The sequence below is a fragment of the Anarhichas minor genome, unplaced genomic scaffold (genome assembly GCF_050575085.1).
Source record: "Anarhichas minor isolate MPS153535 unplaced genomic scaffold, ASM5057508v1 ptg000023l, whole genome shotgun sequence".
NCBI lineage: Eukaryota > Metazoa > Chordata > Actinopteri > Perciformes > Anarhichadidae > Anarhichas > Anarhichas minor.
The window spans coordinates 6409493-6434006 of record NW_027466469.1 but is presented as its reverse complement, the minus strand read 5'-3'; the positions used below and the strand labels follow the sequence as shown (position 1 = coordinate 6434006).

General features: G+C 42.4%; 2 long non-coding RNA genes across 2 annotated transcripts in view; both read left to right on the top strand.

Moving 5' to 3' along the window:
• The window catches only part of LOC142955301 (uncharacterized), a 32215-nt gene extending 10642 nt beyond the window's left edge, over positions 1-21573 (top strand). Inside the window, exons 2-3 of the long non-coding RNA XR_012955834.1 lie at positions 20101-20171; positions 20967-21573. This is a non-coding gene — a long non-coding RNA (uncharacterized LOC142955301). The remainder of the gene's footprint in view (positions 1-20100; positions 20172-20966) is intronic.
• Positions 16471-17922, top strand: LOC142955505 (uncharacterized). The gene is made up of 3 exons (XR_012955862.1): positions 16471-16740; positions 17598-17649; positions 17811-17922. It is a non-coding gene; the product is annotated as an uncharacterized LOC142955505 (long non-coding RNA).
• Positions 21574-24514: the final 2941 nt, after the last annotated feature.

Sequence of the window (24514 nt, the reverse complement as noted above, 5' to 3'; positions counted from 1 at the left end):
ACTTTCCAAATGCTGTTCACTTAAGGACAAACTCCATCCTCCTTTCTTTGTTGACAAAGAGTTTAATCCCACGGTTAAATCCCAACTCACAAATCCATTTCTTTCTCCTCCTTCAGCCATTGAGTGTTAAAAAAACAAAGCTAGGTTTAAAAAAATAAAAATCTACACCACGCAAAATGCAAAAAATGTCAGAATTCTTCCATATCTTTCAATTTGAACTCTTACTACTCCGACTAAGTTTCGTTTCATAATAGTCACATGCTCGCCCACTGACCAATCACAGCGCACGCTGCACCTCACTGAAGTGCTGCACCTGAAAACTGAGCTGCACGTAATGCTGACGTACTTGTAGGCCAGCTAGAAGGCTCTGGCACGACAAAGAATACGCCCAACATGTCAAACTAAAGATCTGATTGGTTGAAGACAATGACGATCAACGATGGATAAAAGCTCTACTTAAAACAAGCTACACTGGAAGCAGAGCAACAGAGGAAGACAGTAGCTGTGCAATGAGAAAAGAAGATGATGGGAAAAATATTTTTATAAAAAATTATTAAATTATAGGATAGCTTTAACTTTGTGAATCTGTTTAGGCCAGCAGAGAAGGCCTTGTTGGCCCTGAAGGCCCACCACTGGTAAAATAAGAGGGTCTAAATAGTTTTTCAGTCCTACTAATCCGAGCCCTGCTTTTAGTTTTACTACACTGTGGTGGAAGCTCTGCTTGATGTCCAAAGGGTCTCATTCAAACTGTTCAAAACCATAGCAGGTCACTTTACTTAGTACTTAAAAATAAAAGCACTCCACAGTAATACTGAACTAATATCATCACATATTTTTCACACATCTACAGCTGAATAATGTCAACAGTATACCTTGACATTTGTACTATAAACTGTTAAACTAGGCAACATGAATGACATTATTAATTGCTTTTAACAAAAACGTTCACAGCATATGCAGGTGTGTGTTGTATAGGAATATGGCTTTTGTTTCAGAAAAAAGCTCAACAGTTCTGCCAGCAACCCCTGAAAGTAGCTGAAACTTTCATTAAGTACCACCTCCTGAGCAGTAGGGCGGGGTGTCCGTACTCAATAGCGATGCGGTCCCACCACCCTGGGTCGGGTAAACGCTGTATGAGCGCTGTGCAGTGCGGCGTCAATTAGCTAGCCAGTAGGACACACACACACACACTGCTTTCATTCACACAGTGGCTATCGGATGAAGTACTCTATTGGTATTATCTCTTTTAGGTACCGGTATTGCTACTGGCATCGCCATTTTTTGAAACGATACCCTCCTAAAGTGGACGAAGAGCAATGGAAATGAAAGCAGAAGACTAAACAATGGCTACATGTTACGTGTTAAGTTCCTACAGTGGAAAGGACTGTGTGACCTCATCGTACTGCCCCACACTGGAAAATGTGTTCATGGGAAAAGCTGGCAATATAGCCCCACCCCACGAAAACATCCTCACTTCCAAGGTCTAAAACTCCAACCAGTTCTCACCGCTTTAGAAGTGCATGAACACAGCACACACATGAATTCGCACACACATTTTTTCATTCACTTTGGACTAAGGAGCTAAGGCTCCTTAAAATGTCTGCACATGCACGTTCCTGCACATGCTCCACAGAGATGTAGCAAAATGCTAGAATGCTGTGCATGCTCTTTGCTATGCTGCAGCCATGGAAGGGGTGGTCTGCAGGTCTTGGACCCCCTTCCACTTCTCTCCGCAGGGGGGGAGACGAGAGAAAGTGGCCCAACCACCTTTTGTCTCTTTTGTTGAAGAGGAGGCTGAAAAGACCAGCCAACCAGAGAGGGTTTGTGAGGAAAAAGTGGAGGTTAGAGAGGTGAAGGCATATCTCGAGGAGAGAGGGGGGAGGAGAGTGAGAGGAGGATGAGAGGGTCTCCTCCCCTGTCTGTCAGTTAGAGAACAGCTGGTGTTTACTGCAGACTCCTTCTCTGTCTCCTCAGAGGACGGACAGGTGAGTGGGTGTGGCTGAAGAGGGAGTGTTCACCATCTGGGAGATAACCTCCAGCGTTTAGGTGGCCATTCATCCGGGATTATGATTTGAAACAAATGGACTAAGAAGCGCGCTTGAAATACAATATCATTTACATGATGTCAGGCAAGCTAGCTTTGGCTTTTGACTCCAGAGGCAACAATACAAGAGGCATCTGCTGTGGTGACTAGCCATGTTTTTTTTTTCTCACTTTGTGTGTGTGTGTGTGCGTGTGTGTGTGTGTGTGTGTGTGTGTGTGTGTGTGTGGCTTTTGGTGGCACGCAGACAAGCGTGAAAAGCTACGTTTTGAAATACCGACAGCTGACGGTTGTCAAGTGGCAACCATGAAAGCTCCTGGAGAACAGTGAGCGCTTAGTTTCCCTAGAAATGCCCTTTTTCTCAAGACGGCTCCCCCTAAATCGACTCACCCCTCCCCTAACTCCCTTTAAATGCCCTTGGGGGAGGGACCCTCTGTCCTGGGAAAAGGGGGGTTGCTATGGAAAAGCCAAAGACAAATGTTGGACAGGCGTGCTAAAAGTTCAAGACCTTGGCGGGCTGCTGGTGGACTCCACTGGTACAGAACAATGTCCCAGGGATGTCTGAAACAAGCATACCTAGCTTCAGGTATGCAAGGTGGATATCAAGAGAAGCCATGCCCTTTGAAATAAGACAGCAGGCTTTAAAATGGGCTCATAAGCAATCGCCATCAATTCTTCCCAGCCCGTAGTGCATGGGTCTTCAACTAAAATTCCAAAAGGTCCAGATTGAGAAAATCTCCTCGGGCAAAGGTCCGAAACATTACAATAATATCTAACTCGCGCTATTTAGTGCCATATATAAATATATTCAAGAAGCCTAGTAGTAGTAACAACGTCTCTGTGTAGTCAACAACTGTCAATTCAAATAAAGAAAGTACACATCAATTATATTTTAACAATTATTATTCTCAGTTTTCAAATTTAACTGCGTGCAACACTCGCTGCTAAGCTGAGCACAGTGTCGCAGTGTACAGGCTGCACTGTTGCTCCCACTGGGTTGGACTTACGAGGCTTTGATTTAGACATTCCTTAAGCCGATCTGAAATTTTGGTTCCGTTCCTCGTTTACTGTACTGTAATCCTGGCAAATAAAACCAGAACCACGCTGTGCGACTAATTCCCAGTCCGGAGTATGTGCTGTGTGTCTGCACACACGGTGCTAGGGGCCCAGCTCGGTGTGAAAGTTGTAATGTAATAGCTTACAACATACTATACTTCTGTGTGTATCCCAATGAGCCTTGAGGCAGCTTTCATAAATAACGCTCCCTTCATGTTATTAATGGAGAGCTTAAGGTTTTATTTTTTCTTGCTTCCTAGGAATAATCTTTTCCACCCGCTTCCCGCCAGTATCTTTAATCTGGCTGCAAATGAACCAGGCCTCTGTTTCCAGGGTTATGGAGCACTCTGGAGGGAGGGGTGATGTGTGTGTTTGCGTGTTGTTCGCCCCACCTCCAACGTTCATGTAATTCAAGCAGCCGTTCAGCACAGTAGAAACTGCTTACAGTGATCACGGTTACAGTGACCAACCACTTATATGGATCAAAAAGCTCGGGACAGAATCATTCCTATACGAATGCTGTTAACATTCTTCAAGTAATCAAGTAGTCCGCTCACAGTGTTCATTTTGGGTCTTTTAATAGATGACAACATATGGAAAACATACGGTAGGCCAACGTTAATTTATTATTTTCTTTCTTTACTTCCATGGTACTTTGCCTTGTTGGAACCTGTCTTCTTTCTGGCTGGCTACCTGAAGCTGGTGCTGTGTGCACATGGAAATCATAACAAGTCTTTTTCCTCTTAATGAAAATTTAATGTTCACGGGGCAAAGCACCTTTTGGTCGGAGCCGCCCTCGTCAAGTGGATTGATAATGCCTGGTCACGTAAAGCCACCAGAGGGAAACTGCTGATTCTCTGCCGGCTCGTGGCTGCAGAGCGGGCAGCACACGCAGACAAACGGCCTCCCTGCGTGCCGCTCACCTGGTGGGTGTGGAGCACCTGGGCAAAGAGATGCATGCACCACCCGTCCAGCAGTGACACAGAGCCGGACCAAAACCATTCGCTATTACAAGCCAGTAAATAGCCAAGCTGTCCGTTTCATTACTATATATTCATGTAATAAATATACTAATGTCAATTAGATGGTAATTTAGTGGTAATGGTGAAAAGAGAAGTGTAGTTGGAAGGCTCAAGGAACAATTGTCTCTGTTCTAAGGCTGCAACAGTGTGTTTGTACTGAAGCGGTGCAGTCTGTGGGTCATGGCCCGGTGCAGAATACAAGGTATGCAGATGATGCACGTAATGCAGATCCAAAGTCCACAAGAGTGAATTCCCCCTGGAAACTTTTAGCTGTACTCGGTTAGCAACATGACCCGAGGTTAGCACAACAAGCTGATTGGCATACGGGTCAACTGCTGTTTGCTGCTGCTTTGTTCCAGTTTCCCCTCATTCATCCAATGTCAGAATGAATGTTTGTAAGACCAAACATTGTGAGTGTGCACGTATAGAGCTCAAACCTAGAAAGTCTGAATCTCTTTCTGTCTTAGTCTAATATACCATTGGTTCATTCTTAAAGCACTGGTGTAGACGGATACTGTTTGACATGTAAGTGGGATATTCAGGTTCATTATCATGGTATCAATCTAACCATGCGTACCAGCCAGCCACCATAGCAACTTTTTACATTGTAATGAATCCATTAAGTCAAAAAAACTAAATTACTTTCCTGACAAGATTATTTTGTGAACAAAGACATTCTGTAAATGATGTGTCAGAGAAGTAATGATGAACCATTACAGACAGCACAGAAAACTTACTCAACATAATTGGAGCCTTGGAAGATCACTATTTCATGTGCTACCTGATATAGTTTTGGTTAGACTGGAACACTCCAGCTGATGGAAATGCATTTAATCATAAATGTATTCCTTTATTTGTATGTATTTGCTTTTGCTTTTATCAGCATTATTTATTCACTTTTCTCTTTTCTGTCCTGTAGACAGATAATCAGCAGACTATCTCAGGCCGTCAGCCATTAACATTCCTTCCATTGAGATGTCAACACAGCCCAAGTCCTAGGACCTGCAGATACAACCGAACCGGTCACAACATATTGATATAGTTTAAATACATAGTGTTGCATAAAATGCTTTTGTTTATGTTTTCATTATTGTATAATCACCTGAAGCTAAGGTTTTCGTTAGCTTAGAGTGAACCCTTCATATCTGCAGAGGGAGCTGGTCCTCTTCACGTAGTCCTCCATGTTGCACCGCCATGTTTGTACAGGAGCCCAGAACGGACAAACCAAACACTGGCTCTGGAGAGAGACGTTCACGTTTTTGTGGTGACTGTGGTACCACAAGCCAAACCGTGTGAATTTTGTTGCTTTGAAATTAGGCGAGGCGAAGGTCCTGAAAGATACCACTGTACACATTAGCTGAAGAAAAAAGTTATAACATTCTGCCAAAATAGTTATAATGTGATTTGATATTATTTCTCCACATTTCCATTGGGTGTTTTAGACATTTGGAAACAGTGTAGCGTTTTAAAACGGCTAACTCCCAACAGTGGAAATCAAACGCATGGCACTGCTGAAACTAAATATAAAATATCATAATTGTCTGAAATAAAATGAAGAAAAAACCCAGTTTTGCATCCTTAAAATCTACTTGGCCTCCTCTCACTTAGTTTTTCTTTGAGTACTAAAAGAGCAGGGCAGTAAAGTGTTGGTGGTTTACCTCACGCGTTACTCGGCAGGAACGATGATCAGCGAAGGGAGCCGTAAAGTTTTACAGCTCTAACTACCCCTGCTGTTTAACACTATTGCTGCGTTTTACAGAAACACATTAGACATTATTTCCACTGGAGCAGCTCAACACTGATTGTTAAATATCACGTGCCTAGACTTTCACCGTTGTGAGCTTATGTTACCGTCACCTGCACACTGCCTATTGTTATCTTAGTTTTGTACAGGGCTGTTCTAGCTCGGAGGCTAAACATGGAGAGGATATGGCATCTTCTGTAGTTTGTTCGATTTTTCATTTCATATGATAGCTTGGAATAAGGATTGGAATTATGATGAATGTGTATGTTGCACTGAATACACTTCTTATCGTGGAAAACATTGCAATCTGTAATAATCTGCAAATCCTTAAAGGCCTGCACACCCACACAGGTTTTTAGAGTTATTTGGGCGGATTAGACCTCCGCTCAGGTTGAAGGTAGGCTGAGTCATGGTGGAAAATTACATGGCAATCAAACAGTTTGTACACGCCTACACAGTCCTGGAGAAGAGGTCTAATACCAAAAGAGATATATGTAGACTGTTCTGCCCCTCTCACAACAGTCCTAAATGCGTATTTGGTGTGATGTAATTGATTCTGGTTGAAAACATAAACCAGTTTGTACCCAAAATTATAATTTTTTTTCTCAAAGGAATTTAGTGTTTCCATATTCATCTCATATTCATGTGTTCCTAGAAAAGTGACACATTGTATGCAACACACCGCATAAGGACTCTGACGTGTATATGTCCCAATGGGGTCCAGCCGGAGTGGATTCCAGGAGCAGGAACACAGTTTCAGGACCTCCACACATGCAACAACACAATCCCATCAAAAACACACACACACACTTCTACCATCCAGTCACACAGGACGATGGCTTTGGTGCCACAGATTCCCCTGCGTTAGGGCTTTACCCAAAATATATTAAAGCCACTGTGAGGATCTTTAATTGAGTGTTTATTCTGGTGCCCCCTGTGGGCGAAACCTGCAGTGTTTGTTTGTTTGTTTGTTTGTTTGTTTGATGTGTGATGTAATGAGACAGTGGGAAACCACTGGGACCGGTGGTGGTGAAACCACGTTGAAAGCTCTCCGTCTTCATCAGGCTGAACTCATGTTGGGTCCGTTGCTTCAAAGTTATTTTATGAATGAATCAGACTGTTCAGCCATGTAGTCATACCAGTCAGCATATTAAATGTAAAGATGATTAAACCTCTAAATCTTCAGGAACTCCTGCTGTTGACCTGTATGTCAGTCTGAGATTTTAAATATAAGTATTCCCTCCAAATCCCAAAACCCTGTTGGCTGCTTGATCTTTACCAGACAGATGACATCCTCCCCAATTACACATGTTCAGTCTGCTGCCTATTGGTCATGGCCAACAAACTGATTACTATAGTGACCCCATGTCCTGTGTAGTAGAAGACAATCAGAAGGCGGTGGCCTCATTTAGATCCCGTGCTCATTAGTGTTACTGCAGGACTCTAACCTCTGCTGTATTTGATTCGCTAATGTTTGCTTTTCCAATCTTTTAATGGAATTTATGCAGTTTTATTGAGATGCGTTACTTTAATCAAAGCTATTTTCCTAGCTGCGGTGACAGGGTTAGCAGATCATGAAGCGTGCGGTTCTCTCGTGGATTTTACTTGACGGGAGAAGCAGACTACAGGTGTGGACGGCTAAACAAACCAGTAATCCTCTAAGAAGGTGGACCAGGATCTTACCACAAACCTCTGCGTCTTTTTGCATGACGTGGACAATTGTGGAATGCACTTTCAAATTATGTATTGTATTGAAATCAGCAATTGTGTAGACATATATTGAACCCTGAATGTGTGCGTCATCTCTTTGACAAACAACCAGTGTAGTGGTGCAGCGGATCAGAACACTCACGGTTCAGATCGGATCAGCACAAAAGAAAAAACGGGTGCAAATATAACTTTTAGAGATCCCTGATCTTGTTGTTTTTGCCGCCGATCATTGATGATCCATATTGTTGTTTGATTATAGCAGCCGGTCTACAAGGCTCCAGACTCAATCATAGTGCCGATGTTAATAGTAATTAAGGGACATGTCATTCAGTGCAACACTGTGTCTAATGGATTGGTTTTTAATAGTTTTTGGACAACAATGAAGCTGTATGGCACAGAGGAAGAGGATGTATCAGGGTTTAGAGTAGAGGATCATCAGCCTCAACCTTTAGACTGTGTGGAGCCTCTCTTTCTCATAAAACAGAAGTAGCTGTGCTTGTGTGACTGACATTTCATCATATTTGAAATGTTGCAGTCCCATGGGAGCACTGGCTGCCACCGCTGATTGAATGTAGTGGAAACACGGCATGGACGTGATGTGATCACAATATTTTCACGCAAAGAACAATGGGAAACACCTTGTGTTTTTGTATTCTAAAAGTCAGTGATGATGCTCTGTCAAACTGATGTGTCCTGATTTAGTGAAGGAGGTGTGGCCTGTATAACAGCTGTACTAAATACTGTAGGCTTCATGGGTTTGGCACAGTATCAGTGGGGTATATCCTCATTGATTGCCCCCGGGCCTCTGCCTCTGCTGCTGCATATCTGACTCATTAATCAAGCGTCCTCTGAAGGCAAATAGAACGAGTTCACACTTAGTCCTCGCTCTACTTTGCGTGGATTTGAGGGGGAAGTTTAGTATGCCTTGACATCCTCTAGCTGCTGTCTGCCTCGTCCAGATCAGATTGACTGGTGTAGTCTGACTTTGTCTCTGCAGATGTGTGACAGTGGAAAGGAGTGTGTCTCTTTCCACTGAGGCCCCCTTCATACACATTCCACCCACATTTCATTCACATGAGACCGCTGTCACAGGTTTATCTCCAGCCTGCAACTGTAGTTTCATCATACAACTATACAAAATGAATCGCATAAGTAGCCAATACAGTTTTAGCTTCAGCTTTCCATGCACGTGCGGCCAAACCTCTGCTTTGTTTGTCCCTCTTGAAAATCTTTTTAAATGAGTCGGGAAGGTTCTCAGATGTTTGAAACTCAATAAATCAATTCCCATTTCGTATCGCAAAGCCCGTTAACCAAAGCCAAATATTGTTCAGTGGCAGCACTGATGTCACAAAGCCGGGTCAGTTGATGTGCATTGACCCATTCAGTGCGGGATTAACCTGTGACTGTGTGTCGGTTACAACCCCCCTGGATTTTAAACTTAAAAAACAAACAAATTTTGATAAATGTGGTGGGAACAGGAAACTTTTACAGCACAATTTGAACAAGCTTTATTGCAAGTTGGGTCTTATTGTAGATGGCAGTGTTGGACGGTCCACCACTTCCAACTATTAGATGGATTGCAATACAAATTCTGGACAGACATTCATGTTCCCCAGAGGAAGAAGCCTACGGGATTGAGTTTGATTGTGGCACACATTAATGTTCCCCTCAGGATAGTGTAATCTTTTGGTGATTCCTTAATATTTTATATAGCGTCATCATTTTGATCTGTCCAGTGGTTTGGTTCACCACCAAATACCTGCAAAACCAGGGTAGGAAATTTACATATTTTGTAGGGGGCAATTTTTGCCCCCACTGACTGAAATCCAGGGGCATTTAAAATGAAATTGGGGGCACTTTTTGAAACTTGTGAAATAACATTCAACCTTTGTTCAAAATAATAAATATACTTATTTAGGCTTACAGTATAAGAGCAATTGTCATCAAATGACAATAATAAGACTATTAGGCAGTAGTCTACAAATTTAAAGTGTTTTCTTAGATTTTTTTGAACAAAAACAAACATAAATCAGACAATGATATTCAATTTATTCTTATTTATTTGTGGTTATTTATTGTTATTACATTTTTTAAACAACTATTAACAATTATTAAGTCAACGATGCCTTGATTACATATACATCAGTCATTGTATGGAATTATTGTGAAAAACATTTCTGTAGCACTCAAATATTGTGATATTACCCATTTTTGTCCTGAACATATGCATTAGTCATTGTGTTTTTGAGAAAAACATTTTTATAGCACCTTAAATATTTCAAAAATGTGCCATTTGAAGGTACAAATTCAGTTCAGAGTTTTTGCTTAAGTAAATATATATCTTAATTGACTGTCAGTCAGGTATTATTCATTAGCAACCCTCAAATCAAAGAATGAAGACACTTTACGCACAATTTAGGTGTATTTTCCCTTGAACTCACGAGATGCAGGTAGCATGTTTTATACTTAATGTGAATATAATTAATTTAATCTAATTTCCATTATGCAATATATGTACTTTGTTGGCATCTTATTCTGAAAACCGGATGTTCGTCTGAAGAAACCGGATGTTGTCTCACGTTAATCTTTCCGCGAACTTTGCAAAGTCCTTCGCTCGCTCCCGATCTGTGCCGTTTGAATGCGTTTACCGTGAATTTCAGCATGTAGGTTCACTCAAATTTAAGTGTCTGCTGAGTTGACCGCAGTCACAGGTCTGATTAAGAAGCGCACATTTATTTATTTGTTTAGAACGTTCGGTTCTTCACTCACACACATCAGTCAAGGCGAAAATCAAAAACATATGGCAACTGGACCGGGTTATATAGGCTACGATGTTTTTGACAAGTTCATTAAATTATCATTATTATTAGAGGAAATTATGGGGGCATTTTTTGCCCCTCTCCTAGTGATATCAGGGGCAAAATTATATTTCTTAGGGGCAGTTTTGCCCTTTGCCCTCGTGTATTTCTCTGTGCAAAACTAATAACATTCCCATCACTAACCTTCCCCAACCTGTACTGTTGTTTAGTTCTAATTAGCCAATGTCAGCAGGCTAAGACTCTAAACTAAGTCGCTTGTTGTTTGACCAGTCACAGCCCCCTTAAATGCAAACGTCATCATCCAAAATAGCATCTAATCTGCAAATTTACTTTGTTCATTCATCTCCAGCATAAAGCACTTCACAACAAGCAAAGTGAAGCATACAGGGATACGGAACTTAAAGATGGATTGTGGCAGGTGATGGTAGAGCAGCTTGGAATTGGGAATGGTCACATAACAAAGGACATGAAAGATTAGATAGCAGTGGTTGGGCTCTAGCAGCTAACTGATAGTTTCTTGCTAACGTCATTCATTCATTAGCCCCGTTTGGTAGCCTACTAGCGCTATCCATTGCATCCTCATAATTTATTCAGTTTTGTCTTGTATTGCACATTTTATAACTATTAATAAGATTAATAAAACGTGTCAAACTCGGTGTGCAAGTTTTCTGTGTCACGATTTTTATCGGATGATAGATTTTTAAAAATGCATACGAAAAATAAGGCCTTTTTTCGTACAAAGGCACTTAGTGTTGGCGTTGTATTGGCCATCATTTCCATTGATAAAAGTAATATTGTACTCGGCACGTCATTGCCAAAAAGATCACACAAACCAAGCTTAAGACGAAGGCAACCAGTGAAAGTATTACCCATTTACAAACATCCTTCACAGTTAACAGACCGATTTCCTGCTTCAACTTGGACCCATTGCACTTACCCTAGTTGTGTGTGTGTACATCTCTCCTGTGCAATGACGGAGTATTGCAGACGTTTTGGGAGAGCTCATGTCGCTTCCTAATGTGGTTTAGATGATGTGAGTAAACTCTCTTGCCTTGTTGGGCTTCACTGTCAGTTTCCAAACGTGAGCAAGTCCTTTGGTCTTATTTTGTAGTTTTTGCCACGTCTGTTACAATAACCTTGTTCTCACCAAAGTAGTTATGCGCGCCAATTAACCATGTAGGGCCGTAATGCATTTAAACACTAAATTTAAGTTCTATACCGGGTCTGTTTTACCAGACAATGATTCAAAGATGCATTTACTTTATGCATCTGGGGGCGACCGTGGCTCACTGGGTTAAGAGGGTTGTCTGGTCAACGGTTCGATCCTCGACTGGGACGTGTCACGTGTCGAAGTGTACCTGAGCAATACACTGAACCCCAGGCTCCCCGAGCGCCTGTCATTGGCAGCCCACTGCTCCCTATATACAGGGATGGGTCAAATGCAGAGACAAATTTCCCCCTTAAAGGGATCAATATAGTATAATAATAAAATAAAAATTAAGGTACATTGAAGGGAACGGCATTCCAATCTTGCAAGAGGATTGAGGCTTAAGTTTGAATTCATCTACACACACGAAGAGGGAGAGTGTGTGTCTATAGATAAGAGATTATTAAAACATCTTCAGCTTTTTTTCGTTCAGGAATGTTTTTTGTCGCATATTAAAAAAGCAGTGGTAATTAAAGTAGGCAGATGAGCCATAGCCGATGACCCTTGTGTGTGTGTTTCCCCCACTGACTTAAAAAAAAAAATCAATCATGGCTGGGGCAATTGGCACACATGCCATGTGTTGTTGTCAGATTACGGTGATGCGCTCATCCGTTTGTGCATGCCATTAGAAAACATGGCTCTGCAAATGAATGAATTGGCCACAGAGGCAATGTGCCGCTTGTCATGTTCAGCGTGAGAACACAATTAGACCTAATGACCAAGCTGCCGCTGGAAAGCGCTCATCCTCTGTCTCATTAAGGCTTAGAGACGGACGCCCAGGCTCTCATTAGTTCACTGTGAAGTTAGATTACTTCCAAGAGAGATTTCTGCAGTTTGGATGCGGTGACACATTTGGCTCTGGCTAGAAGGAATTCTACCACAATACTATTTTGGTTTCAGTTAGACACCAAGGCTGCCTTTTCTGCCTTTCTCTCCGGTTGGTATAACCTCTGTCCATTCTGAGGCTGAATGACCAGATGTGGGTTGAGGAATGAAGCAGGATGGCATCAACCCTGTGCCAACAAGCCTGAGAGGGCAGGGCAGAAGTTGTATTTAGACCCTGTGCAGATTTTCCAAGGAACAGCGAGGGGAAAAAAGACTAGATTTCTGGTATTTAATTAGAGAGCAGCCGCAGCCAAAGGCACACTGTCAAAGGTAGTTTTAAGGCCGACAGCTTAACGACCTCAGGAATGGTGGCACTGTTGGTCTTGGTAACGCCGTGTCATTTCCTCCCCTGAAGAGCCATTTTTCTTTAATGTGTTTAGGATACGTACATGTTCCAGCGCCGCTGAACCGACAAAATGAAGAAGCCAGTAAAACATGTGCAGGCTAGTATGTGTACCAACTTTCCACAGCATCGCCAAGTGAAGGGTGAAAGCTCACACTCATTTTAGAAGTCAGTCTTTTTGAAGTCTGTTTTCACACAGGAATCCTTTTTGAAGGACGTGTCTCCTGTTTACAGACAATAAATGCCTCCACTGTGTTGTGGCAGGGATATTTGTCTTTCCCATGTTAATCTGACCTGAGTTGAGTCCGTTCCCTCCAGGCACTGTCAAAAGGTCCCTGTCTATTTAGGGCCGTGGACATGTTTGAGAGGACTCCTGGGTGGGAGGGCCCTCCGTATAGTCCCTGGGGTTAAGGGTGGATGTTCGCCCGCCTTTTTTGGCCCATGATTCACTGGTTTTGGCAAGGGCGAGCGAACACGCCATGTCACCACTGTACATTCCTAACAATGGCGCAGTCCTTTTTTCATGGCCACAAAGGGAGCCATTAAGGCTCAAATGCATCCGTATCTCTCCCCCCCCCCTTAACGTGAGAGAGTGCGCTCAGCTGTAGTTGTGTGAGTGCTCTTGCATAAGTCTTTTTCATTTTTCATTTTTCATTTTTCGCCATTGGCTGAAGGACACGGCGTCACGGCTTCCAGTCTCAGAAAGCGGAACATACCCACCACTGTCCTCAAAGTAAAGGTGTTCCAGGCTCTCTGTCCTCTGTTTGCTCAACCTGATGAACCATTGTGTGACACAAGTAAACCTTAATCCGTGAATAGGAACCTCACCGAGGGGAACAAACATCAGAGCAAAGACCGCAATCCTTCCTGTTCCTGTCGTGTCAATCCTATCAGCACATCAATCTCAGCCCACAATTCCTCCAAACGGCTTTCTGCACTTTCAGCTTCAAACTTGTCTTCACACGGCTCGGCCTCAGGCCTCACCCAGTCAGTCAGGGTCAAAGAGGAATCAAAATAAGAGTTAGTGAGTGTCTTGCGTCAGAGCCAGCTTCTCACCCGAGGGAATCGCCACAAAACAAGACCCAACGCGTCCTGGCCAGAGGGCAGAGGTAGGAGCCGCGGGATCATCTGGTACAGGGCTAGTTACTTTAAGACTACATCCATACTACTCCGTTTCTCCTTGGATGCAGATTTGTCAAATAGAAACGATCTCCGTCCACACGGGCGTTTCAGCATCATTTTCGAATTGAAATGCATCCACACGGCAACCTTCGAAGACGGCCAGCACGTGACCATTAACGTACACTGGGCATGCGCGTGACGGTGTAAACAGGAAGTGGATTGGTTGCTTAGTTTTTTAAAAATACGACAGAGTAATAAAGTAGTCTTTAATAATGAAAGGTTGTATTTGATACTTAAGATCTTCCTCTAAAATAGTCCTCTATAAACTCAGACAGTTCGTGGAAAGTTTTAGAAGTTTTATTTTTCAGACTTAGTTACAACGCTGCGGGTCTATCTCTCTCTCTCTCTCTCTCTCTCTCGCTCTCTCTCTCACACATCAAATTTACTTTAAAATCAACACGTAAACGTTTACTAGATTATGGGTCCATAAATGTGGTCAACACACGTCTCTCACTCGTCTCTCACTCTATTCTGCTCCTGCTTCGTGCAGGAAAGCTTAGCAGATCGCTAACAGTAGATCCGTGAAATAAAGACCATGGAATCCGTAGAAGAGTTTCAAGACTTTAGTGTGAATCTTTCTTATTTGTAAAACTGTGGAAACACAATATGAAATATGGCTTTACAAACTGTCCATATACACATACATGAATACAAAACAACAATCCATGATATTCATGTAACATGTCCGACTAGCTAGCTTCTAATTTTAACATTACCGCCAATGGAGAAATGCTAACCGCGATTAGCATTTAATACAACACCAATGTTATACTAAAAGAGCGAATAGAATATATCTACGTACATCTTTTCATGCTTCATAAAGACATTCTTACAGACTAAGGTCTCTCAAGGCTACCAAACGGAAGAAGTAAAACGTTAGTGCAGCGTGTCTTCTCATTAGAATATACATGCGTCGTGAACACTTCCCGGCCATTTCACAACAACGTCCATGAAACAGTGTTTGTAGTCACACACGGCCTGTACATTCAAAGAATGTTTCCCCTTTCTGTTGAAGTAGTCTGTAGAGTTAGCACGTGGTTGTTTCACTTCGATATGTGTACAGTCAATGGCCCCCAAGCATTGTGGCATACCGTGTCTTTGGAAGAAGTTGACCACAAGGTCCCTCACTTCGGGCTCGGTACTCTGTTTCCGTATGTACTTCGGACCCAGGAAGACGGTGATGGCCCTACAGACTTGTCGGATGATGACTGAAACAACTTGTCGAGATAGTCCAAATGCATTAGCGGTTTTCCGGAGTCTGCCCTCGTCACTCAGGTAATACAATGTGCACGCTACCTTTATAAGTACATCCACGGGCGCCCTCATCGTGGTTGTTGCTCCCTCCACACGCGGACGTAACATTTCGCTAAGGTTGATCAATGCCGATCTGGACATTCGAAAGTTTTCTCGCCATTCTTCGGGAATCATAACTTCATTGATGAAATTATTCCACCAGGCGCTCGTTCTTCCCAAAACTTTGGGTTCTACCCAAAACCGGCGCTCCGTGTACGGCTGATGACGACTCGGGAATTGTCGCTCTTCGCTTGAAGAATAGCTTGCCTCCTCCGCCTGTAGGCAGTAGCAGCATTGTAAAATGATGAATTTACTCCACAATTGCTGCTAGTACAGACAACAACGCAAGCAAGGCTTGCCATTCGTTATCCATGTTGAAATGAATCGCTGGTCGCCCTGCCGCCTGTTTGTTTTCTTCCGGGTACGGGTCACGTGATAGTGAGTGTGATGAATCAGGGACGGAGACGTCATGGTTGCTAAGAACCAATCCAGTAGCGAACACGGGTGTGGGCGTAATTTCCGTTTCCGACCGTCCACACTCAAACGCAACCCCGGAGTTTTCAAACACCTCCAATCTCGGGGGTGTTTTCAGACTCCTCCGTTTAGGGTGCTCCAAAACTCCGGCGTAGTGTGGCCGCTCAGTGTAAACGTGGCAAAAACGGCCTAAAACAGCCTTTTCTCTTCTTTTTTACAATCTCGAGAGAGGATTGGAAAGACTCACAAGTTTGACCAAGCTCCCTCCAAGTGACGGCAGCATTCCTTGACAATGACTGTCAATGGAATGATTCTGCTTTACAGCTTCAGGACACCTGTGGTGAAGGACGAGCATAAAATGAGAATTTACTAGGGTTACCAAAGCCAAGAAGAACAAGCTTCACTTTTCAGAATTGGGCCCATGCAACGTGGTTGTTTGAGCTCAGAAATATGCACTACAATAGAATTCAGTGACATTTTGTTCAACATTTTGTGTATTACATTTTGACAGACTACAGCTGCCACTTTTTATTTGAGCTACTGTTGGAACGTGCACTGAAAAAAAAGACTTTTTGGCCCTGTAATTATTACCTCGATTATTTTGTAAATTTTACAAGAAATTATCATTCCAGTGCTTTTACTTTAAAATATCACCTTTTATTTAATGTTGTTACTTGGTGTTTGTTTGTAATTATGTATCCTCATTTTTATAAGTACATTTTAATCATTCACACTAAGTAATATCTACTAAACTACTGTATTGAATGCACTACCTGACACAACAAAGTAAAATGTACTTGGGTAATACGAGTAAAACCTGGCAACCTATAGCGCGTACTCAGGGGGTGACGTCAGAGGAGATTTCGCGCTCCTTTCTTCAACGAGACGACGGAACAGCAGAACCTGAACAAGGACGGCAGCGTTTCACCTGAGGAGAGGAACTTCATGGACGGGAGCCATTGGGGTAGGTTATATGTTTAATTAATGCTCTACGTTGCTGTTGAGCCTTCGGTCAAGTCTGTGTTTGAGTTGTGAACACTGAAGAGTAGCGAACTGGTCAGTTTAGCGTGCTAGCTAGTTAGGCTATCATGCTAGCTAACTTGGGACAGCATTACAGACATGGCTCACGGCGCTACATTTTGTGGACATGTTTTTGGTGGTTTTGGTCACGATTTTACAGGGTTCTCCCTTGAAAAGTTGTTGGCCTGGGGACACGGTGCTCGACCAGCTGCGCTCCGTCGACGAGGGGGAATTACTTCGGTTTTGTGAAGCCCACTTCTGCCGCACAGGTGCTTTGCTGTGCTGCGACACACGCACAGCGTGTTTCTCTCGGACATCCTCAAGTGCAGCCGAGGTCGAATGAGGAAAATGTGACAAGACAGGGAATCATAGCTAAGCAGCAACAAGCACACTCTGGTCATGTGCTAACAAATATCCCATATGTGGTGGAATTAGTGACTTTAGAGCGAGTCTAATACACTTAACATTATTTTGTCACTATCATATTCTGACATATTTTTACAGTAACTTATATTTCTGTCATTAGTTTTAAACTGGTCTCTTATGTCTCTATCCAATGTGGTGTCCTTGATGATGAAGGCTTTGGGCATGAAACAAGGTGCCAGTACTGTGTTGAGTTAGTGTCGCATATCAACATGACCAGGCCTGCTGTGTATCTCAGTATTAACGTTATGTTGGCTTGTTTATGTGCTGGTTTTTTGCGTGGGGATAAAACATGCTATCAATATGAAGATTTAAGCCAAATTCAGATTTAATGTTGTGTGTTCATGTTTTAACATAATTTCTTTATATATTTCACAGAATATTAAAGGACGTTCACTCTAAGCAAGTTGACATCAACAGTTGACACAAGGTAAAATCAACTTAGTACTGTTATAATTAACTTGACATATACATTTGAAGTCGTAGTTTGTGTTGCTGTCAATAGTACATTATACTGGGAGGACTACTGCATTAATTGTTCTAGCAAGGTACCTCATCTTGATCATGTTTTTTTATTGTCTTTTGTTTCAGATCAATGAGGAGTTCAGAAGAATAACCACAGTTCATCTGGAGTGAAACTTTCTGTCGAAATTGGACAATTGCACTACCAACTTTCTGGAGATACTTGGGACAAAGGGCGGAGTTGCAGGAACAAAGACCCATGCTGGAATCACCCAGCCTGGTAAAGTTTAGATATCTAATATTATATAAAATTGTGTTGGGCTCATATACACTGAGAATAGATACATAATGACGCATTTGAACACATTCAATATTTTTGTTTGTTTCCCCCACTATTGTCCTTTTTTGAGAACACATCAGACTCGAAGATGTAAAAGTGAACATTAGTAAATTTGAATTTCAAACATGTCATTGAAGAGGACTATGCTCAACATGTCATGAAGATCCTTGTCATCCATGGAAATGCAACACAGAAAGGCTTCACTCCTGACAATCGTGTTCGTCGTCATCGAGGGAAAAGAGGTTCTTGATGACTGTCAAAGTGTGGCAAAGGCTTGCCTTCTGCTCATGGGCTATATCTATGTGTATCTAAGTGTTGTCAAGCAATACCCATCGTTTCAAATTAAAAGTGTTTGTTAAATGACTAAACGTTTGTGTTCTTAAATTTCTTATTGGCAGCACTGATTTAGAAATGTTTTGTCTGGCAATGCCAACCAGATTATATATGTTGGTATTTGTGTCTGTCAGCAGTGACCTCTTTCACCAGTTAACAAGTAAAGCTGCTGTAGTTTAAAAGAAGTTTTGTAGAAGCCTTATGTTAAGACAATTTTATTAAATTAACAGTGGCCCAGTTTAAAAAAAATGCAACATTCATATTTGAACAGTTGTGTAGAGTAGTAGTAGATAAAAGATATATTGTGTAAATATTACTTAATATTTCTCAATTAAAAAAGTAAAGAAAAGCTAGTTAAATATACATGAAACACCTAATTGAGTTTTACTGGGGTTTTGTAATTAGATGCAAAGGTAGCCTGAGTAAAGATTACTATCAAAGGCTAAGTACATTTTATGTCTAAGGGAGAAATTTGCAAGTAAAAGTTACTTGAAAATTTTGGATAAAAAACAATTCTTACTAGTAAGTAAACTTAACTTGAGAATTCCTGAGTAAAAATTACTCGGAATTTCTGAGTGCAAATTGTTACCTAGCTTTTTTCAAGTAAATGTCACTTATTTTTTTTTACAGTGTGGAAAAAGTTAGATCCTGTAACTATCTTGATACAACTTCAACAGGCCGAGGAAACAATCACAGCACCAGACTATCTGAGAAGTAATGGAGCAAGCTTTTTGGATATGACACAATGGAAAATTGTCTGTTTGCAACTGCTTTATGGTACGTGTCTACAGGATCCGTCATTTCCACGCTTCCCTTTCAATGTCCATGTAAGCAGCGGTGGAATGCATTCTGGTAGCCCCAGTTTGCATTTTGAGAGAAGGGCCTTTCCTCAGGCTACTTTGTGCAACTCCCAAAAATGTTTTAAACTAACCTTTGTGGATCTAAAAGGAAGACGGATACATGGCTTATTTGTTACATGGCCTCAAATGTTTTCAGAAACACATTTTTGGTACTCATTTTCCTACTATAACAGAAAACTGTCTTTCAAACAAGCTGCCATGTTTGTCCGGTTTGAAATCAAGGAGCAGACGAGTGATGCCTTCGTTCTTTCAGGTACCTAGTGGCTCATCAAGCGTCCAATACTTGTTGTCTACCCCTTGCATCCAAACTCGCCCCTGTGGACACGTACCACTGCCTGTTTTATATTTTTTAACTATACACTTTGGACTCATGCTCTTCTGAATCAGACTGCTTATGACTTCAGTTAATGCCTCCAAACGGGAGGAGTGAAGGAAAGTTAATTTGTACACCTCTAGAAGACGGACTTTCCCTCTCAGAGCAAACTTTAAACCTCCATTATAACCACATGTTTCTTTCACTGCTTTTTAAATTCTGATGCTTTGAGTATGTGCTATGAAAGTGTTGCAGAGAGGCCATGTGTCATGTCTACTCTTCTCGGGGGCAGCCATTAATCTTTGTTATTGTACTGAACAATAGTTGTCCTGTTTGAGAATCGGAGGCCCTCACCTGCGCAGCATGAATTAAGAAGACATGACAGTTGTTGCAAATGCTCACACTGTAGAAGGGCATTTTTCAGCCGTTGACTCCCACTATCCTCATCTGTTTCCACATCATGGTTCCTCAAAGTCTGTTTGTGTTGTACTTTATGTCAGGCTTTTGCCTTTTTAGGGAAGAAAGCTGTAAAAATGCCCTCTGTGGATTTGCTAACTGCTTGTCTTCCTCCAGGTTTGGACCAATCCACATTGGAGCCATGGACCGATTGGAAATGGCAGCAAATGAGCACTAAACCTCAACAGGTAGGGAATTAAAATGTTCCCTTTTCTTCTTGCCAATGCTTGTGCAACAAGTGGGAGCAGTGTAAAGGTGATTTTTCTTCTTGCACCAAAAAAACAATATGGTGGCAAGAGGGCGATCACTTTTTCAAACTATTCCCTTCAATACGTCTGAATTACACAATGGCCCGTGGGATTGGTTTCCTCGTCCTGCGGTGTCAAGTCCACCCCCCCCCCAAAAAAACCGCATCCCGCCACACTCAGAAGCTATTTAAAGTGTCAGTGGCTGCTCCCAATTACCCCTCCCCATGCCATACCAGAAGCTCAGGCCATGCAAACGGAGGCCTCCCCACTGCGACTTTTATCTGTTTGTTTTTATATTTCCCTTCCCTCGGTCTGCCCTCCTCCCTTGTGCTCTTACTGTTTTTGCCTTAGCCAAGGATTATTGTGTTTTTCCTCCAGCTGACCTTGGTTATGTAAACTAAGGCCTGATCCCCCTTTCCTTGATACTCCTCCCTGTCCCACCGCTTTGCCTGGCTCCTATCCTCTGTGCACTCCCACAAAGCCCAGTGTTTTGATTACATTGTGAAATTGGAGCCAGGACTATTTATTCCCAGGCCGGGATAGCGCGGAGGACCTGGTTGGAGAATAAGCCGGAGAGGGAGTAGCCAGGAAGCTTTTGTGGTTAAATCAGGCGGATGGTGTTGGTGGGGTGAACTTTTTTATGTCTTCTCATAACCTGTCTTTGTGGGCCGTGCATCCAGCCAGCTGTTTCAAATAAGCAGAACGCCCCAGGGTCACATCTCACTGTCATTACAGGGTGGCAGACTGGACCAGTGCTTTGAGACACCATCCAACCGTCCTTCGGCTGGAGGACCAGGCTCAGGCCCTCCATTTTGGGAAGCACACCCCCTGCTAAAGTGTTTTTGAGATACCAAATCCTCTCTCTGAGCTTTACAGCAGGAATACTGTGCAGTTAGCAGACAGCGGCTGAATAATCATATTTACAGAGGTAGCAAGGTGCAAGACTGCCGTCCTGTTGAACTGAGCTCCACTAGTGCACCTCTGTATTATATATTTATATATCTTGACCGTTAACCTCTATGGAAGGATGCAGGACAATACAGATTTTCTCCTTTAATTTCTCCTAAACCAGTGAACTGTTTGCCGACTCTACTGGTTTATTGGGGACCGGACTGAATCCATCCCCCAATAGGGATGCAGTGGTCCGATACATGGATTTACATTGATGACCTCGTTGAGTGGTTCCAGACAGAAGTAATCAATCCACACGAAAGGCGGTTTCTAACCATAAAATCTCTACTCATAGTTTAGAAATGACATGTTACCTCATTTACAGGGTTTAAATTGTGATAAATTAAGTGAAACAGCGAATCAGATGCCATTTTTTGACTATGATGTTTGCATGTACGGTGGCTCTGAGTGGTCAAACGGCTTTTAAAGGATGCGGAAAAACAAACCCGGTTCCAAAACTCTAATGACGCACAACGTTTCGGAGTCTGTGTGATTGAAACAATGTGAGGTCATATTTGTTTTTACATTTCAGATCAAAACTACGGACTCAGTGTTCAAAGGCCTTTAGACTGCACCATTTCTCTTGTTGAATTTTGTTTTGCTGGCACTCTTACCTTGATTTTCTGGACATGGACATATTTAGCTACTAAATTTCTCAGAGGTTATCATTGAGTCACCTCGAGTCTACATTAACTGCACTCAGCTGAGTCCTGAAAACAGGCAGACATTTGAACCATTGGCTCGCTCTACATGACCCTGGGTCACACATTTCTATTCTGTTACTTTGTTCTTCAGTTCACACACCGCTCCTCCTCCACTAGCTCAACTGTGTGTCACTTCTCTGTCTTTACCAGGCAGCAACCTCCAGTTCTGCTGTGTGACGCCAATGTGGAAATGTCTTAAAACTTGCATTATCTCTACTGACCAGCAGGGGGCGACTCCTCTGATTGCAAAGTAGAAGTCTGGTTGTATAGACTTCTATGAGAAAATTACTCTACTTCTCTCTTGATTTATTATCTCAGTAAACATTGTAAACATGAGTTTATGGTCTCAATCTCTAGTTTCAAGTCTTCGTCTATACAGCATGATGTTCATTTAGTAAATTATGGTCCATTTAGAGTCAGATAGACCATAAAGCAGGGTATGCTTTAGGGCGGGGCTACTGTGATTGACAGGTGGCTGCGGCTACAGAGACGTATAAGGCGTCTCTACGTAATTTTTGGTCATACCGCCCAGCACTAACACACACACACAGTATTGTAAACACACACATCATTTGCTTCAACAGGTCATATATTTATCCTTGTATGTCAATGCAAAACATTCAAATACACAAACCCTTAGGCTCGCCTACACACTTGTACACACACGTTTCCATACTTGAGTTAGTTTAGTCCAGTTCAGTTGTCCCTGTCGATGTCATCAGTAGTGTCATCAGTAGGCTCACTATTGTTCTCGGAACATAAAATGGTGACACACACACGTGCACACACACAGCTGAGGCCAACCGGAGATGAGCAGCCGAGCATTAGATTACAGGGAAATGATCAGCCAGGGTAGACAGGAAACACTGCAGGGGAGTGAAGAGTGTGTTTGGACAACTGTGTGTGTGCTTCCTCACCACGGAGAGTATCGTACCAAAAACAAGCAGAGCATGTAATGGTGTAATTTTAAAATACACGTTTTGGTTCGCTAGAACACAAAATATGATCATTAAACATTTAGCTGCCTCTGCACACAACGTGACAGAGGTGAAGATGAGAAAATGTAGCCGCACTGAAACCAACTGTGATCTGATTTAAGAAGAGGATACGCAAAGCAGGGAGGGACTCTCACATGGATCTTCTGTTGTCTTCATCCAGGCATGATTATTCTAGTTGTATTTGCAGAGACAGAGGGCTGCTTCTCATTCAAAGTCCATAGTAAGACGCCTGAGTTTCACTTCTGACTTGTTTCGTTGAAGATTAACCCTTTTTCACATTTTCATGCATCAGTTTTTAGTGTTAACAGCACAATAACCTCACCTGAATAAAAAACAGTTTAAAACGAGAAAGCTAGGATTGAAATGAGAAAATACTTGATAATAAGATGAAGTAAACAGTCTGCGCCAGCTTCGCTGCTCCAGCTTTTTTGCATGTTTGCACCATAACCGGACCATCACCACACTCTAGAGATGCACGACACCGACTCAAATGCCTAGATCTGATATCGGTGTTATCGGTGGAATTTAATTCCTGTTGACCAAGTTGTTGCATTTAAAAGCTTTACACTCAAATTGTAATTCCTGTACATTACAAGTTGCTAGTGTAAAATGTATTATTTTAGTGATAAATAACATTCAGTAAATTTGAATCTTTATTTGTAACATGTTATTTAACAAAGTGAAAGTGAAGGGAAAACAGTGTTTAAGCAGTGCCTGATGTTGCCTTATACATGAAATAGTGATCGCAGTCACTTCCACACAGTGACAGCACACAGTCTGCACGCTGTGCCAGCTAGCATCTGGTTACACCCAATGACTTGAGTCCTGATTGACAAGACAACATTCAACATTCATACATGCAGTTCTTGATTGCAACAAAGACGTGCTAACAGCTGTTGTCATATATAGATTTGATTTGTGTGGTATGCTATGGCTCTTCAGCCTGCATCATGACCATGTGTTCCAATGAAGCAGTGGCAATGCATAGACCTCTGCTGAGAGGGATGGATAAGGGGGGGGATCAGTGCTCTTAAGTGTATCAGACATCTTAACTAACATTAGGGGGTTTCATAAAGAATGTGGAGTGATACCAAATAAACCTGATTAAATGAGCCCACACTGCGTTCACTGATGAACTAAAGTCCCTCTGTAACACTGCTGGTGTGTTTGGCTTGGAGGTCGGGTTTGTCACTTCCTGTTCGCTCTGCCAGGTTCACTTACTTAATGTGTGCAGGTACTCCTCCAGAGCCATGTGTATTGCTTTGGTGAAACGTGATCCCAAAGGGTCTAGAGACCAGATGAGAATGAGACAGGTTTCTGCTCCATGAAGGGGTGTCTACATTGCTCCAAATGAAACGGTCCTCTCAGACGGGTGTTAAACGCTGCTGCCAGCAACCGTCAGAGTCTGAGTGCGACTCAAAGCGAGGTGAGACTTGCTGATGACGATGGTTCCTCTCTCGTAGACGTGCAAGAGTCGGCACTTTCCCGTTGAGAAGAGGGTGTTAGTTTGGGGGAGTTATTATATATTTTCCATCATTCATTAGACTTCCAATTAGGGATGGGTATTATGATTTTATCGTTACTAGTACTCTCATTGATACTGCTTATTGGTCAGTTTCCTTATAGATAC